Consider the following 18,940-nt stretch of genomic DNA (forward strand, 5'->3'; position numbering starts at 1 on the left):
CATTTCAGTGGTAAATCAAAAAATGACAGTCAAAACACAGATATCAATAATAATCTGATAATAATGTATACTTTGATGTCTTTAAATATCGTGTTTTGTATTTTCCTTTGTTTTTTCAGGTAACTAACCAAAACTCGCAGAACATACATAATGTGATTAATTTATACACCGTGAATGTAAACATACCCATGTTTTCTCAACTTGACACGTATTCTGCCATTAGTCTTAACTTCATCACATTTTGTCACCAATTTCTCATGCAATATTAGTAGTGACAACATCGAGAGCTTGATGTGAAGTTCGAATATCACAAGTACAACACATGAATGCATCACTTGTCAACCATGTAGTTTTAGAGTGTTAAAATGCTTTTACCTCAAACGTTATTTGATCATTTAAGAGAGGATGACGTTAAAACAGATGAGTGAGTTTAACGGTTTTATGATGACTAAAACTGAAATAAATACAAAGAGTTGCTTTATGTCTTTACATAACATAATTGATAAACTGGATAGAATAGGAGAAATGTCCAAAAGCCGAAGCGACTGGCCATGTGAACTGAAGGGGCTGATTCAAAAAGAAGTAAACTCATGTTTGAGGGCATGTACCTATAAATCGGTAAGGAATCCGGTGTAAATAAAAATGACATGGGAAAGAGGAGATTTTCAAAACAACCGAATAGTTGTATTTGCTCGTAGCAAACCAAAGTAACACCCATTTGAATAAAAACACTTATTTTAGTAGCTGCACACGGCCGATTGATTTTGCATCCATTTCTATCAATAAAGCATTATTATGATTTATTATTGAAATGACAACGTTTGCTTTTACTTCATATTCAACAAACAATGATAGTAAACTTAAACTAAAACATAAGTACTGATAACATTAATGGCTTGGACAAGTACCTTTGCACAGTTTTTTGTGTGGCCAAATAGTGCGTCAGACACACCAAATTGCATTCTGAGTACGAGGAATGTCCTTCTGATATCAAATAACTTAAAGTTTTAACCAATATTAGTAGTGTCAATATCGTTTATGTGAAAATTATTAGGTTCAAAATCGCATAATATACTATATGTCATGATAACATATTTGAAGCAAAAATCAGATTTGCTGCTTTTCAAGTTTCATTCAATTAAAGCAAACTCTGTTTAATTTGATTTGAGTTCACTTGTGAAACATAAGTCAGTTATTGTCTGGCTCTACCTTCAATCTAAAGGCCCTGGCGGTTTGATGCATCTTCTTGCCCTGTCCCTCAAGTTAGTGATGTGGGTGCAACGAACGCCTGTTACTGCATTCTGCTGTATGTGCTACCTTAAAGCTTGAAGGCTCAAGACTCAAGGTGGGCCTTGAGAACATATCTGGAACTTGAGATAACCCCATAGAAAATAATCCAGCGGGATCAGCTCCTTACCAATTAATACATTATGTATTTGTGAAGTGAAACCGTGAGCAGCAACAAAGATGGGTGGTTTATTCAAATGAGTATAACTCTGCTGTGAGCAATTACAAAAAATCATTTTTATTTAGACGTTCAGAATTTTCCAATGATATATTTTTCATTTACAGCGGTCAAACATGAGTTTATTTCCTTTTGAATCAGCTCGTATGTCCGCAGTGGCAAGTGACATATAATGACAAATGCCCACTGATGACAGTCAAATGCGATCCCGTTAAAACAACCTATTAATAGGCAAGAGACAGGACAAAATTGGGCATGAGACAAGATTAAGAGTGTTGTGGGGCAACACGTGCAGACCAAGCTCGTGGGGTGCGGGTTGCCGGCAAACAGTACAACATCGAAAATACAAATACAAGCAGGAAAATACAAGACATTACAATAAAATAAGATGTGAACAAAAGTTAAAGAAAATTACTGGTAATACGCATTTATTAACAATTGATACCTATTTCAAACACGAGACAAAAAAGCGTGGTTTTTGCTGTATTTATATAGTTCTTAAAGCTAATCAAATGAAACAATTATCATAATACAATATGACAGAGACATTATCATAAAGCTCAGTACAATACCACTATATTAATCTACTTGCGAATGTTGCTAAATGTATTTGAATCCATTTGCTTTTTGCTGATATAGGACTTTCCGTGATGCGCCAATAAGTCACAAAAAGTTATAGGAGCATGGTACAATGTAATAAAAAATTGTCATTTAGTTTAAGGGCTGGGGTATGAACGTTTGGACAGTATTTATTTTGGGACATTAGAGCACATCAGACATATCGAATTGCATTCTGAATACGAAGAATGTCATTCTGATATCAAATAATTTTGATTTTTGAAATTCGCAATTTAATACACATTTTATGGCAAATCATTAAAATTGATATTTTTGATATTTAACAGTACTTGAAGTAAACATTATCAATCTGATTATTTATACTTAAAGTGTATGTAGGTGGGATGAAAAGCCGACGATCAATTGAAAATTTTGACCTTTCGTATTGAAGATATGGATTTTTCCCAAAACACCAAAACAAATTAGGTCTTTTTGGGAAAAAATCCATATCTTCAATATGAAAGGTCAAAATTTTCAATTGACCGTCGGCTTTTCCTCCCTGCTACATACACTTTAAGAATATGTCATTAGATTTATATAATTTACTTCGAGGACTGTTATATATCAAAATTTGAAAAATATCAAATTTTTATAATTTGTCATAAAATTTGTATTATATTGTGATTTTCAAAAATGAAAATTATTTGATATCAGAAAGACATGCTTCGTATTCAGAATGTAATTCGATAGGTCTGAGGTGCTCCCATGTCCCACAAAAAATACTGTCGAAACGCAATAAACGCTCATTTTGGACCCCTTAATGACTTTAAATCTAAATGATTAATATCATAGTCCTATACGGTATTTATAGTTGTTTTGGTTATACTGTTGTTGTTGCTATTGCTGTTGTTGCTATAGGCTATATGTTGTATAATATATATTTAAATAATGCCATCCTTGTTTTTGCGTCGTTTTACAGCCAACTTCATATGTCACAGCTGAAATGCAATTCAGCCCCTTTACATTCTAAAAGAATCGGCCTTTAAATATCTTTTCTCATTAAACAATCAAATACCTTATTCCGGAGCACGCAATTGCTCACTGCAAATCAACAACTAGGGTTTCCTTAATTTCTTTTACCAATCTTTTTATCTTTCCACGAAATATCGCAATAAATTTAAAACTACCATAATGAAAACCACACAATCGATAACATTTAAAAGTAATTTAGAATCGAAGAAGCGTGTAAGTGCATAATTGTCCGAGTTTTCCATTGATTCCCGATCTTTCTCATTGTGGATTTAGAATAAACAGGTGGAATTGTGTCAGGAGATATTCTTTTACACAAAGGAGCATGCGAGAAATATCTGATGCATATCTTATTGGAGCAATGTTTAGTTTTATATAGACTGTTTCACAGAAATAATTCATCCATGAACGGTTAAAAGGTTAAAAGTTCCACATGATTTTAAAGTTTAAATAGCTTGCAATTGACATGTACACTATGATATAAGAGCTAAGAGAAGCATGAAGAGTGAAGCATAATTTCGACAAGCTTTGTTTTTCGATGTTTGTTTTATTAAATTGGTAATATAATTAGCTGCTAGAGTGTACAAAGTGTGTAATAAGCTTTTGGTCACTACCATGCTATCGAAAACAGACAATGAAGGGACTGACTTTGGAATTTTAGAAATGATCATGAATGTTACCACAATTGACATTGTCCTACATATTCAACAATGTATTGACTTATTAATATGAACTGAAAATGTGGTTAGAAAACGAAAAACAGTCAAAGTCATACAAGTGTTATACGGTATTGTAATTTGCAATTGTCTTGATTGTCTTTCACCTGTTTTGACTTTATTCTTCAGCATTGGCGAAGCAATAATGCAATGTCGGAATGCTATCAAAGTGACCAGAAATTCATTTTGAACAATATTTAATATAACGTTAGATATCTCACCAACCATGCTAACCATACTAAAATAATATCTGACCCTGGTAAACCTGTAGCACAATTTAGATATTAACTTTTTGGGGGACATGCTATATTGTACATTAGAATCAGGTTTCTTTTGTTTTTGTTCTCTGTGGTACTCATTATTGATGTGTAAATTGATATTAGAGTGTTGTATTTTTTCAGATTTCAGATCGAATTGATTTAATGGGCCATTAATACGAGCGCTGATGTAACCGAATCTTTAGTATTCCAAATCAGAGGATGATTTAAGCACTTCCCACCACACCATTGTGTTGACTTGCGGTTAGCACAGCTGTGTGAGTGAACATGACACCACTGCTCGCACATTGCATTGAAGGGCATGGTTAAATTTAAATTTGGACTGATATATTTACAATAAAAACGCATTCAAAATTCTAGTCGATTTCACATTTTATGTTACCTACAGAAGGTGTGAATTATCCTTTATGCATACATCACTTTTGTTCTGAAATCGACCAAGTAATAATGACACACGCACAATTCTTAAACAACATCTTTTGCACAGAATTCAATGGGATTTGAAAAGTAAAGTGGCAGTTGAAACTCTAGTGATAACACGTTTGCAGTGCATGATGGGGCTTCCTTAAATCATCCTCTGATTCCAAATAAAATCATTGTCTCTGATTTCATACCAAACGCCTCATGCCATAATGATACACTCATTGTACTCTCCTGTCTTTCTTTGTCATACATCTTAAATTGTAAGGTTCGGTTAATTATTAAAAAAACTATGTAAAGATAATAATATTCCATGACGCTTCTCCTGAAAACAAACACAAAAGTGGGTCAATCGATTTCTTTTTCCACGCAAATGAAGACCTGAGCTGCAAAAGTACCCAAGTCACATTTTGGCGAAATTGGGTTATTAGCAGTTTGATGTTTCTAGCCAAGGGGAAAGAAATGTAAGTTTAAACCAAATTCGTAATTTTAAATGCTTTTTCAGGGAGTCAAATTTGGTATCATCATTGATCCGAGCTGCAAAAGTGCCAAAAGCCCAAAATCGACCAAATACCTGATTTTAGCAAGAGTCAATAACCTTATGTGCCAGAACATATCTAAAGACATTTCCAATGTGAATACTAAATTTGATTTTCATACCTTCCTCCATTATTTTGCTACATTATTTTGACAACATTAAAATGCTTATGTTCTCAAAATATCAAAATTTAACTTCTGCAGCTCAGGTTTTCAAATGTACACTGCTTTTCGCTTGCGTTAGCTAATGGTCAGGGCGCCAAACGCAATATTCCCGTATTAGCTTAACTTGTTTTGGCGTCTTTGTTTTTGATAGATTTTTATTTTCAAGACAACCTAATTCAAAGTCAAGTTTAATGGTTCTCTGTCAGCATCGGGCAATTTGAGATATGGGCTGTCATAGTTCATACAGAGGTAAAAATTCACAATTGCTATCAAACCTCACTAAAGTATTTGTATGGCAATATTGATGGACTATTCCAGAAAATAAATGCACACCCCTTATAGAGGAGTAACGTTCCAATAATAAAAAAATGTCTGTTCTCTGTAAACGACTAGAATTCCAGTTGCCAATGTTACTTGAAAAAGCTTGGAAATTCAATTAAATGAATGAAAAATCACCGAAATGTCTCAAATGAGTTCCCAAATTGAGGATTTCTGGTTTTGAACTATTTTTCTGCTGGATTTTTTGACCTTCGGATACTTTAAATGTCTTGATTTCCAACAATCACGACTGGACATAAAATCCAAAAATCCGAACTCCTCTATAGGGGTGTGCATCTGATTTCTGGAATAGCCACCAAATGTCACCAAATGAAGGTTTTATACTAGCACAACGCTCTAGCCAACTCCCGGGGGGCACTCAACACAAATGACCATACGGGTATGCTCCCCGGAAAGACCCCCCTTTTGGGTTTCGCAGCTCCGAAAGACCCCCTATATTTGACCAAAATAAAGCTCCGAAAGACCCTTGATTTTAATAATTTCAGCTCTAAAAGACCCAAAAATTGCTCATTCCTCATATTTCTTGTTTTTTCAGGCGATTTTCAACCAACAAGTCAAGAAAGACCCTTGATTTGGACTTTTCGCAGCTCCAAAAGACCCCATTTTACTTGTTCACAGCCCGGTTCGCAGTTCCAAAAGACCCCCTTTTACCGGTACGCCGTCAGCTCCCAAAGACCCATCACCTCAAAATTCCAACTGAGCCACAGTGGCACGCTGGAGAAGAACGGAAGATATCTATTTAATATAGGTCCGAATGTACTATTAAAACTTGTCATCATCATCAGCGGATACGGCATAATATCATTATGGATATGCAGAAACATGATCTTCACACAGTCAGAGTAGGTATATAATTATATAGGTGAAGCCTATTAGGTTTCCTGGCAAGATACTTGAAAACAGTCAAAGATAACCAGGCATACACGGGTTGTGTACTAGTATTAGATTATGTATTATTTTATGCATTGACCTTGATGTACAAGCATATCAATGCATACGTTTAAACGTCAACATAGCAACAAGTGTATAGCAAGCCATTGGGCCCAATGTGTGCACTTATTAAATCCTTTTGTGTATGTGCAGTTACGTTGCTAATGCTTAATCGTTTGAACGAGGTTAAACCTGATATTGAGTGTGGGAAACATGTGATGCAAATCAGGCAATGATCAGCCTCGTTCAAACGATATAGCATTAGCAAGGTTAACTGCGAATACACAGAATGATTTAATTTAATAAGTTCACACATTGGTTTAATAATTGAAGCTATCTAAAATTTATCTTGTGAAATGAGTGCTTTGCGTGAAAAATCCATTTAGTACTTGTATGCTTCGTTTGTTTTGCACTTGTAGTCTGTTGTTTACGCGCTGACATTTCATACCATTGATTATGTACGTTAACAAGCTGCACAATTGGAGCAACCATCTTTCGGCCTAGCCTTTTGATATCAAATTCGCTTCTTATAATTCAGCCAATTAGTATTGCTTCTTCATTGTCAGGATGGTGGAATAGTTTTACGGTTAAATCGAAATCCCGCCCGAGGCGAATATGAGCTAAAGGTATATTTGTCCGCACTATTTCTCGAGGTAACCGATATTTATGACCAAGTGTTGTATATACACTTAGAAGGGGAAGTACCTGATGTAATTGCGCCATAGCGCATATTGCAAAATAATGTATCCTGACGTGGCGGGTTTAGACAAATAGCACCGCGTGAGTTTGAATAATGAGCGCGGAAGTAATTATAATGTACCGCAATGGACCGATCAAATAACGTGCATTTTATTGTTGTACCCTTGCTCGACGTCATAACGTTTCTGATGCTTGTCTGAAGAATAACATTTTTTATCAGTGTGTGCAACCTTCATGTAAGCATTATTACGAATCCCAAGGCTTGACTTTAGGGTTTAGTGGTAGGGGTTAGAGTGAGGTTAGAGTAAGGGATATAAAGAAATTCGGGATGCTTACATTAAGGTCTTCATATATAATTATGTCTCATTCGATTTGTATTGTTTGTGCTATTCGGGATGCTTACATTAAGGTCTTCATATATAATTATGTCTCATTCGATTTGTATTGTTTGTGCTAGCCAATATTACGTCCCTACTATGGTAAAATAGTGTTTCTTAATGTGTTAATTGATTTGTAGAGGCTTTCTTAAATAAATTTGTCAGAAACAAAGGTGTCTTGGTATCTTACCATTGGAATCGGCATTACACGTACTTTCTTAATATATAAGATATGTAGTCCCAAACGTTGGGGTGGAGGAGGATTGCGTAAAACTCCCTCGTACTTTTCAATGGTTGACCTATTTTGTTGTGTTACCTAGGTACCGAAACATCCTAAATTGTGCAATCTTATATTTGTATTGCTATGTAAAACGAACATTTTGAAACTCTTTTGCCAAAATCGGAACATTGTTACACCCTTTAGAGCCACAAATGTGACCTTTGATACTTTTGGAAAAATTTCAAGAACGGTACACCCTAAATAGGTCTACATGCTCCCAAAGCTTGTGACTAGAGCAATACATTGGTATGCAAATCATACAACGTTAAGGACTGGAAGCAATATACAGGAAGACCATATTATATTCCAATGGTACCAAGAAGCAGTAGGTCTTCATTCTTTTCCGACATCGATCTGAGAATTCTTTAAATAAGACTGACTTTCATAGTAAAGAATGCAGATAACATAAGATAATAATGCCTACGTGTTCGAAAGCACTAGAGTGCATTATAATCTATCGATACCCTCCGCATACATTCCGATTCGGATTTCTTGGGGTCGACTTACTCGAAAAAGTGTCTTTGTACACGATTTTTGGTACTGTGGTTCAAAACTTATTTTTTCAAGATGGCGTCCGCGGCCGCCATCTTGGATTTCTGGGTAAAAATGAGGTCGTACTGTCAAAGTATTGTCAGATTCAAAATCCTTGTGGTCGACTAATGCAAAAAAGTGTCTTTGTACACGATTTTAGGTCCTCTGGTTCAAAACTAAATTTTTCAAGATGGTGCCGGCCACCATCTTGGAATTCTGGGTGAAAATGATGCCGTAATGTCAAACTAATGTCAGAATCGGAATCCTTGTACTCGACATATCCGAAAAAGTGTCTTTGTGCATGATTATATGTTCTCTGGTTCAAAACTTACATTTTCAAAATGGTGGCGGCGGCCATTTTGGATTTTGGCCTCTAGCGAAAAATGCCGGGATTTTCGCGAGGGACATGGAGGCTATTTTGTTTCTAAATGGTCCATAGAAGTCGAATCAATTGTCAAACCTTACTAGCCAGAGAGTGGTCACCAAATTGAGTTTTTTGACTTAACTAATATGAAAGTGCAATAATTAAACAACAAAGTCATCACTATGAGCTTCAAAAGATTTTGTTTTATTACTTTGATTGTGTTTTCATCTCCCGGGGGTTCGTACGGAAACATCTTTCTATACATTTTAGTACCAATTAACACACGTACTACGATATCTAAGAATTGAGGTTAAATTTGTATTGAATTTACTCTATCATCATTTTACCAATCCTACAAATACATCTCTTCACGGAGAAAATATTACATATGTATATGATTTATCCGATATTGCCAACAATATTATTCTACCTCTTTGGATACGTTTTCATAGTTAGTGAGAATGTGTTCTTATTTATTTAGTTTTCTTTTTATTTATGTTATAATTGTCTTCAGTGTTATTTTACCTGTAAATTGCTCTTGATACAGTTTATTCAATATACCGTTCTATACCTGTTCACCTTGTCCTTAAAGCTTTGCAGAAACATAATAACAATATCAACAATACAAACAACAAAAATAATTTGACTCAAACTGAATTCAGTATCTGTTATCACTTTTAACGAACTATTGAATTTAATATGAATGTAAGATAGAAGCCCCAGGTTGAATTTTCACACACGTATATATCATATTTCCTTGTTAGTTTATTGCATTGTATAATTTCATTTTAGTCGTTAACCTTGCTGATCTTCGTTCTAATTAAATTAGTCATAGATTGTATTACACAATTAACGATACATGTATTGGAATTGTGTATTAGTGTATTGAAAGTGCAATAATTATACAAAACCCAGTCGTCGCTATGAGCTTCACCTTTTTTTTTATCATTTCATTTGTGTTTTCATCAGTAGTCAGCTTTCTATAATGCATTAGTACCAATTAACGCTCGCCCTACCAAGCATTTTAGGCAACTCTTACCAGGGGGGGGGGGGGGCCGCCCCTTTGATTTTCCCCAATAGATGCCGTACATATATGTATGACTTTGATAGCATACTCAACCCCAAGAAAGGTAGGGTTGTCAATTTTCTTATCTTTAATACACATTGGAATCAATTCATCATCATCAGTCGGCTACAAGCTTTCTCCAACTATTGCGATCTTGGGCAAGCGAAACAATTTTGTTTGGCTGCAACATCCCTTCAGTATCTCCCAGGAGGTGCTGGGCATACTGTAAGTACAGTGTGCGCGGCCGCCCCGGTTTCCTCTTCCCATGTGGTGGAATATAAAGGGCATAATTCTTTCACAGGCTCGTCGTCTTCAAGACGCAGTATATGGCCGAGAAATTTGAGTTGATGAATCTTGACTCTGGCAACCAGTGGAGTGATGTTGGTCATATTGGAATCAATTGGGTAACATCAAAGACCGTGTATACATAATCTACCATTGTGCACTGTACACACGAGCAATACTAGTGCAGAATGGTAGATTTATTAGGTCTTTCAACGTATACACCAATCCGAGAAGCGTTTACTGTATTTGGCCCTCTATTGACGGCAACACAGATGTACCAGAGCGGGAGATTTAATTCGTAATTCAATACTCATGATTGTGTATTGAATATCACTGTTGTGTACAATTCCCGGGTACAATTCTGTATAGCACACAATAAATAATGGATGGAACCCCCGACCTCGGGACACCGCAGTTTTACATCGGGGACACCGCAGTAATGGCGAAGTCGGATAGGTGTATATGAGTGCAAATGATGGTACTCAACTACAAAGAAGCGTTTGGTCGCCTTTTGTAGCGTTTTTAGTGCAACAAGTAAATCCTGCTCTAATTCTCTTGTTGACTTTATCAATTTTGGATTGTTATAAGCACGTGGCCAAGATACACGGATTATTTTCCTTCATCCAGTGCTGTTTACAGGATGAAGATTGGTTTCTTGGTGACAAAGTTGTTTATACATGTTTTAAACTATGATTTGTCCATATTTATCCTTAACCCTATTAAACATGCAAAACCAAAAAGAGCAATGTTGCGCGTATGATGCTGTCCTACAATCGGAAATTTATAAATGTTTTTTTTATGTTGACCATCCATGAGGTTACATGTATATAGTATACAAATGTATACTGCCATGAGAAGTTTGGGTTAAAACTATGGGCCCAAGGTGAGATCAATAGTACTATTTTCCGGAGGATAATATCCCCGAAGGATAATATTTGTTTTATATACTTCATTAATATGTTCTTTGTTCATTGATTGGTTAAAAGAAAACTATTTGACGTTTTGATTCTTCAGCTTCTATCCTGAGTGAACAGCACGACCAATTTAAGCACAACCTATATTTTGCCCTTCAAAAAAATCGAATAGGCTAAAATCGGGCTAACCAATTACAGCAGCGCGAAATCACGCTTTGGCAGTTTCGCGTGCGTGAACTGTTCCGTCGCATCAAATGCGCGCACGCGGAAGGCATGGTCAAAAGTACTATTTACGGCTTGGAGGTACTATTTAGAGGTTAATAACTGCGCATCGGTCATTTGGAGGGCATTGTGAAAAATCTAAACATTTTGCCTTTGGAACCGAGGAGCCCCGAGGGATATTCCGAGGTCCAAAGCAAAATGTTTAGATTTTTCACAATGCCCGACATATTACCGATGCAAAGTTATTAACCTCATTCATAACCGTCACTTTAATCTCTTCACCTTACAAAATAACGCAAAAATTTGCTCAAAAGTTTATAAAAATAGATGATTTTTACATCTTCCCTTTCCAAAAATCGATCAGGCTAAAACAGGACGACCAATAACAAAAGTGCGTATCACAATCCGTGCAAATATGGTAGCGCGCAATCCAAATACGGCAGCCAGCGCGCGCGCAGTTTGTTCGACGCACAACAACACGCAAACGCCGGTCAATTGTGTGCGACAATGGAACAAATACGCATTTTGCGGTCAATTGTGAGATATTAATGACCTCGATTTGCGTTCGCGTTTTCACAAATGATAAAATATGATTGGATCGCATGCATCGCATTTATTAATGAGGTTATGAATTACGGCTCATGCGGGACATTGAAAATACTATTTACGGCTTAGAGGTACTATTTACGGATAGGAGTACTGATGGTAGAACTATTTTTGGTCATGTGGTCCACTTTTAACCAATCAAATGCACAAGAATATATTAATGAAGTATATAATATCCTCATCTTGTGTATGATCGAAATCTTCAACAATTAGTTGATAATAAGGATGTTTATGCATTGTTACCATTTCACATTTAGATTGATCCTCGTATCACAATCTTGAGCCCTAGTTAAATCACGATCAAAACATATCTTAGAGGTTTTTAGCACCAAGACAGGAAGAAAATATAAATTTTCAACCGTCTGCGGGTCATGTTGCCAAGAGTAATACTTTTATACCACTTATTTTGGTCATGGCATAATAACCCTAATTGTGATTCCGCCTTGCCCTTGCATATTCAGTTTTCCGAAAATAAATAAACCTTCTGATCTTGTAAACGTTATGTAGGATTGCGATTCCAGTAATTGATTTCTCACTTGCCTATATCTTAGTCTTTGTTTAATGCTACATTCCTTTCAGACTACAAGCAAGCAAAGGCAACTCCTATTTGCAAAGCCGCAGAGTAAGTAATTCATATTAGTCATGAACATATCGTAAAGTGTCAAGATGAATAATGGGAGCTGTAAGTTTACGATAGATTACTTACACAAAATGGGTTAAAAGCATTGTGAGATTAACCCAAGGTAAATGTCCTCAAAATGAGCATTTCAGTGAAGCAAACCATAAACAAACAATCACTAGAAGACAAAAATACGTGATCGGTTGAATCCACCATAGACCAGTCACGGATTTGTCACGAAAGCGTATAATCCTTAATTAAAAGCTGGACAGTATTGTCAACATTTTAATTATCAATATGCTTTTAAAAACAAAATACTTGATAATTACATGAAACGATAATAATAAGCCATTAGCTAAATGATTTAATTGAATAATATGATTTTTTTCGCACTAGTATACAATATTACTCATACTAAAGGCCGGCACTTACAGGAAACGTTCCTTTTTAGAGTAATAAAGCTTGCTATTCAAAATATTACGCTATCTAAAATGCATTAATGTGGGACATTTCTAACTCGGCCTGCATAAAATAGCTTGCCCTCCCCCCCTGCTCTCGGCCCGCCAAAATATCCCCCCAATTTGCAAACATCAAATGGTCTAGATATATGTTGCATTTGCATATTAAAGCGTTTCCGTACTGTTTTCCTAAGCCTTTTTAGAACGTTATATTTAAAAGGCGCCCCATAAATGTGTGGCAAAAATCGTTTGCTTGCCACCCCCCCCCCCCAATTGATCGTAATAATATGTATATACAATGAGTTAAAAACAATAAACACAACAGGTTGAACGAAAATCATGGGAGGTTAAATAGCAGCATGCAACCTTCAGTTATACAGGTGTTCATGAACTTAACTCCTGAAAACTTTGACTCCATTAAACCAAATTTAATATTATGCAAAGATGCTTCCAGCTACATCTACTGGAAAACTGGAATGTTGTTCCAATGTTGATTGCGGTGTGCAGGAAGCTTCTATCCAGGAAGGAGTTCTCGCATGCAAAGGCATGACCAGGCATGGAAGTGCTAGATCCTGTGGCGTGTCGTCTTTCGTATGGTGACATACCCGTATGTACCGTAGTGCATACATCATACATATTACGACGGTATTTTCTGATGAAAGAAATGTAATTTAGTGTATTATGAACCTCCTAACTCTAAAGAGCCAAAATGATTTCTACCCAATTAACTCCCCCCTATCGCATTCGCCAAAATACAAAGAAAAACTAACCAGTAGATACCAGTTGTAGTAGTCCTATATACTAATGCATGGCGTATTATGTGAAAGTTAGCGAATCTTTGCAAGGTGAAAAAACCTACTATACTCATGTGACCATTTAGCCATGGTCTGACATGCTGTGAAATGATGATTTCCAATGTGGTGGTTTAAAGTCCATATCCATTCCACATCACAAGAGCAAAATAAAATATATGGATTTTACTGTAGAAACTTACCTATGGTGTGCCTCATCAATATACACCCCCCCCCCACACACGCGCACTAATGTTCGATTTGAACGTACCCCCAGGGTAAGGTGGTGGGTTTCTTATTAAACATGAGCGCAAAATGGATATATAATTAGCTTTAATCATATGGGCGTTAAAAGAAGCGTTTTCATGTGCCGGATGAAGAGGGTACACCCCAACCACAGCCACCCAATTTCATAAGAGGAGGGTTATAAATTGTGTCACATGCACGAACATTTATTTTATTCACAAAATGGTAATCCAAATTTCAAAAGTGTATTTTAATCATGTTTTTTTTTCTGAAACCCTTAAGGGATCGGATACACACAGACGTTTGCACAGTATCTTTGTGGAGCCGGAGAGCACATCAGACACACAAATTTGAATTCTGAATACGAGGAATAACCTTCTGATATCACATAATTTAGGTGGTTTTTTTAATTCTTGATATAATACAAATTTTATGACAACTTATTAAAATTTTATATTTTTGATCAATCTAATGATGAAAAGTCTCCCATCATTTGAAAATGTTAAGTTTCGTATTGAAGATTTGTATTTTTTCCAATACACCAAAAAGTTTTGGTTGACGTTTGTTTGTCTGCTTGTTAATTTCCACTTTTAAAAAGTGTCAAACTCACAATTGATTAATCAGGTTAAAATAAGATCTTGCTAATATCATATTTGAACATTAGTAAATTTCATTTGATCAAGTAAATTTATGTTACGACCCTGAAAAAGACTGATACGTACGTTATTGGATTTACACTCAACTGAGCTAAGGTTTTAATGAAAATGATTATTGTAAAACCCATCAATCAAAATGTTGACAATAGTCTAATGGTCATAATCTAATCAAAGCTTAAGAAAGAAAATATAGGCCTACATCTAATACCGTTCTTGCTTTTGAATTGTTATAACAATTTGATCAAAATAAAGTTTAATCTTTGCCCCTTGCAGCAAAGTACTTAAAAGTACATATAATTATTTACACAATCCTCTTCATCTGCATATGTCTTTAATAATAGTATCTTATCTGCTCTCTTGAAAATCTATCCGGGATAATTTTATGACCCAGCCCCTTCATTTGCTCACATTTCCCCAATGTCATGACAGTGATTGTTGAGGCATCAAAAAGTAACCCGTAGACTCCCATTAGCCAGGTGCAATTTTTGAGATAATGATCGAGCTAGAAATAGGAATACTTCAATACCGCTTGACAAACTTGATAGCTAGTGATAATACTGCCAGGCGCTATGTGCCCAATGATGATGCACCATTTAAAAGAAGCTTCATCTGCACAACATGTCTATCAACAAAATGTCTTTCAAGGTCAGTTGATATGACGGAAAATATTTACCCGTAAGGGGCAAACTTACAAAGAACTCATAAAGAATTCCTTTGTGAGCTAAAGCTTTCTGGTTCTCAACCCTCTAAATGTATACCGGTAAGTGGAATATAAGGTTATAAGCTCAAGGCTGACACAGATTGGTGAGTTTACTAGAGCTTGGGAAAATGTGAAGTCACCCTTTTTAAATAACGTTATTTTTATTGTATCCGGGTGTTGTATGTTCTTTTTTTCTCGTGAACGAATGATTGAGCTAAAGAAGGCAAAAGGAATAACAGTTTGATCGATGTAGCTAAATTGTAATCGCTATTATATATGTTTGAAATATTTTGAGTGGAATAATCGGCAAAAGCTGGTTTATTTTTATAGGATAATTGAAAAAGATGAATATTTACCATGGTAACGCTATGGAATGATCAAGCGGGAAAAATCAGCAACTTATTCGCTACACCCAAATGTTTTATATACATTTTTCATTTTTGTAATGGATTTTACTGTTAATATGTATGATATATAAGGAAATTATATTCTCGAGAGCTTTATAAATAGATACATAAATCGTCACGTCCATGCTACGATAATTGTTTAAGTCATTTTTTGTAATTTTGAAACCAAAGTACAAAATATGGTTCAAGCATGCATCAGTTACGTAATCACCCTAATTATTTTTTGATTACTTGTCTTTTCATTTGTCTCATTATCATTTGCTCTTGTGCAAAGATTGGTGAATAAATAATGTTTAAATGCATGTTAGAACTTTTAATAGCATTTAAATGTCGGGTTATATAAAGATCATGAATACGTTTTTTAATATTGTAAAATATTTTGAGCAAACAGTTTTTGTCAACAGTTAAATATCATTCTGTAACACCACGTTTTCAAAAATGTTTTATGAATGTTAGTAATGTATTTCATGAACCCTTTGTAATTTGTCGTTTTATTTTGGACTTTTGTTGATATTTTTTACTCGAAAGTGTACTTTTGTCGATGGGGGGATGGCGTCGCAAACTTTCCAACCCCCTTTGTAAACTACAAATTTATCTATGTTTACACTTCAATATGTTATACACTGCCGTTAAGCCTTTAACCTGAATTCTAAACATAGTATTTATTGTCCTCAATTAATAATATCTCTCATTAAGATATTACGATTTATTTCCATTTCCAGATCGTAGGACAGTACGTATTTACAGTTTTGTATTATTAGATTAGATTATTAATGACACTAATGTGCTGTACACCTCTCCGTTGTTTACCGTTTTTATTTACTTTAGTAGCTTTTAGTGATGTTCACTTGTTATGTGCAAGAAACAGAATGATATCTAAATAGTACATCCCATTGCAGATATGTTGCACGAATATTCATTGATATATCTACATATGTCAGAAAATCAGAAACTGGAGTAAAGACGTGCGACTATGAAGATATCAGTAAGAATAGGTAAATTTATCAAGTATCTAATCACGACAGATCACGACTGTCTCTAAAACAAGCAAGACAACCATGTATACCCGTAATGAGTGATGCTAAAACCAGCGCTCGAAATAAGGCGCGTCCTTGCGTCAAATATCCGTGAAAGTAGGCGCGGACCCGCAAATTTACTGCAGTACGGGTCCGTGTGACCCGTAAAAATTGAACCAAGCAAAGAGCAGAAAATTCTGGTTTTGTTGTTCTACTGGAAAATCTGGTTCACATAATAGGTCCAGCTCCCTGAGTACACTTTCATTTTAGTTTCCCATCAAGTTTTCAACCCAGGTTTTCAATTTTATACAATTTACATACCGTGATCGCCGTAGCTAATTCTCTCTCTTGAAATTTCAAAGGCATGGGTCCGGCGTCGGACCCTTGAAAATTGGTGAGGGCCCTTGAAAATTGTTCTTCTTGTTTCGAGGCCTGGCTAAAACCCACAGTTGCTGTAGAAAATTATATTCACACACTAGGGAACATTTTCCGTGAAAAATCTGTGATCGGTTGAAAAATTCTTGACAAAAATCTCTGCTGGATTAAGATTTTTCACGGATTCTTTTAACCGATCACAGATTTGTATCTTTTAGTGACACTGTACACACATTTGTGTGACGGTGATGTCAACATTCGACTCCATTCTCACAATGCAAATATCTTATAAGCTTGTGCCAATAACTAGCACTTTAGATGAAAATTGTATCAGTAGTTCTTTAAAAATGCTAAGAAACATAAACCGCTGAGTGCACCAAATCCGCGTAACTTCGGAGTAAGCTACTAGTTTAGTAAGTTGGCGAGTATCTCGCATTTTGAGACTTCCAAATCGGCGTAAGTTACTAGACTAGTAAGTTCTATTGTTATTATACTCGGCAACTTACTCTTCATCTTTGCGGAGTAAGTTGGCGAGTATCTCAGAATTTCGTGACTTCCAAATGTGCGTAAGTTACTAAACTAGTAAAGTTACGCCGCAGCTATTGTTATTTACTCGGCAACGTACTCTTCATCGTTAGAGGAGTAAGTTGGCGAGTAAGCAAATCGGTTCATAGATAGAGGAGAAAATCATTGATATTGATGAGATTTTGAAAGTAAATGATATGATATTTCGCATTAGAGCGTATTCTGCGCGTGGAGCGTCTCGTATTAATCAATCAATCAATCAATCAATCAATCAATCAATCAATCAATCAATCAATCAATCATTATTCATTCCCTGTGACGTGTCACATAATATAGTGATTAGCGAATGCATGTTGGATTCCATTTGTATCTTCAGTATAGCATAATTAAGTAGGCCTATCATTTAAATTTCACAATAGAGAAAAAGTCCCATTACTTTATGCGTTTATTTTATGCCTTACAAATTTATGACAAGGGACCATTCACAAACACTTGTTGGGGAGCCTGATGCAAAAAAATTTCATTGCGAAAATGTTTCGGGCCCCCTTTTGAGATCTCAAAATTTTCAGCCCCCCCCCCCCCCTTTTTTGACATTAAAATTATGTGTCAACCCCATAGAAAAGCATATAAACTCAATTTTCCCAGTAAAATTCGTGGTCATTTTGTTTTAGGCCCCCCAGAGTCAAAATATTTAAGGCCCCCCTTTTTTTTTGCATCAGCTCCCCCTAACAAGTATTTGTGAACGGTCACCAATTGTATTCTATATACTACACTGAGTAATAATTCGAATCTATGCAAATATTTTCATATCTGGGGAAACATGTTTTTAAAACTCAAGATATCTTCTATCGCTAATATAGGCCAACATATAAATTATCGTATTTCAGGATCTCCCCAAGCTTCAAGAACTAGGAATAATTGCAAGTTTTGTGCCAAATAAATATTCCCTTCACACGGCTGGATACAATCACAGAAATAAATTATTTCCTCATGATATTCTCATATTTTAACCTGATAACGGCAGATCCATATGCTATATCCCAATCCGACTGGCACTGGATGGGATGTATTTTAAGTATAATTATTTCCTGACCCTTCAGGAATTATATGCCCCTCTATCATGTTGTTTATTCCATTCCCGGTTCGCCTGGTTGCAGGGCTGCACAATTACACACTATCACAAAACGCTATATCCCTCATCCTACCCCTGGGGCACACCCTCTGGTTAATGTTTGAATAGAGTAGGCCCACGATTGTCAGATATTTTGCCCAAATTGAAAAAAAAAATTGTTACCAAATATCATTTTAAAAATACTTGCGCTTTTTGTGTTGTTTTAGAAAAATACAAACCTTTATCATGTTTATT

At 35.6% G+C, this 18,940-nt stretch overlaps 1 protein-coding gene across 1 annotated transcript in view; it reads left to right on the forward strand.

The window, feature by feature from the left end:
• The window catches only part of LOC140161326 (long-chain fatty acid transport protein 2-like), a 442,693-nt gene that overhangs the window by 157,271 nt on the left and 266,482 nt on the right, over positions 1 to 18,940 (forward strand). The gene's annotated exons all lie outside the window — the stretch shown is intronic.

Source organism: Amphiura filiformis, chromosome 9, assembly GCF_039555335.1.
Source record: "Amphiura filiformis chromosome 9, Afil_fr2py, whole genome shotgun sequence".
In the NCBI taxonomy this organism is placed as follows: Eukaryota; Metazoa; Echinodermata; class Ophiuroidea; order Amphilepidida; family Amphiuridae; genus Amphiura; species Amphiura filiformis.